This window comes from Geospiza fortis, unplaced genomic scaffold, assembly GCF_000277835.1.
Source record: "Geospiza fortis unplaced genomic scaffold, GeoFor_1.0 scaffold16, whole genome shotgun sequence".
Classification (NCBI taxonomy): Eukaryota; Metazoa; Chordata; class Aves; order Passeriformes; family Thraupidae; genus Geospiza; species Geospiza fortis.
This window is the reverse complement of record NW_005054302.1, coordinates 5,485,823-5,486,660: the sequence shown is the minus strand read 5'-3', so window position 1 is coordinate 5,486,660 and position 838 is coordinate 5,485,823.

Sequence of the window (838 nt, the reverse complement as noted above, 5' to 3'; positions counted from 1 at the left end):
TCCCTACACACCCTGCTGAGTTTAGCTGTAGACTGCATCTTTCTGCTCACCCTCTTCTTCAGAGAATGAACCCCCTTCCCCAATAAGCATCATTTAAAGCCACCCTCACAAGGTTATACAGCCAATTAGAGATGACCACAGCTCACTTTGCTCAGCAGTCCTTGCTCCTCAGAGCATACCCCATGTCCCTGGAGATCACAGCCTGGCCAGCAAGACCACCATCACTGCCTGCTAGATGTGCCTGCACCAGCCAGAGCCTTCCCCCCTCCACCAGCAGGACTGAGGAGACCCCAGCTGGGCACCTCCACCCTTCACCCCTGCACTCAGAGCCGTGTGGTCCCTCCTGACATACTCAAGATCTCCCCTGACTGCATCATGGGTGCCCACGTGGATGAGCAGTGGTGCTCATAGTCCAGGAGACAAACGAGCTTTGGCAGCCTCTTTGCAAGGCTCATGTGTGAGCTCTTGGCAAGCAGCAAACCTCCTGTGACAGCACGGTAGGCTGGCACACGAGGGCTTGTCTTCTCAGGAGACAGCTTCTGATACCTACCACCCTCCTCTTCTGGAACCTTCTAAGGGTTGAGGCTCTGCTGGATCTGCTGCCCCTTCTGAAGGGAGGGAGGTCATCTCTCCCACCTCTTCACAGGGCACCTTACCTTCTCTGTACCTGATGAATCACAGGTAGAACAGGGGCCTTAGTTATGCTGTCAGCAGTAACCAACCTCCAGCCTTCTCATTCTTGAAAGTTTCCACCCTTGACTCTCAAAGCTTATCTCTGCTTTTCTCTCCTTCCTTTCATCATGGAGCTCAGGTTCTTGGCTCTGCAGGGCCTCTGGGA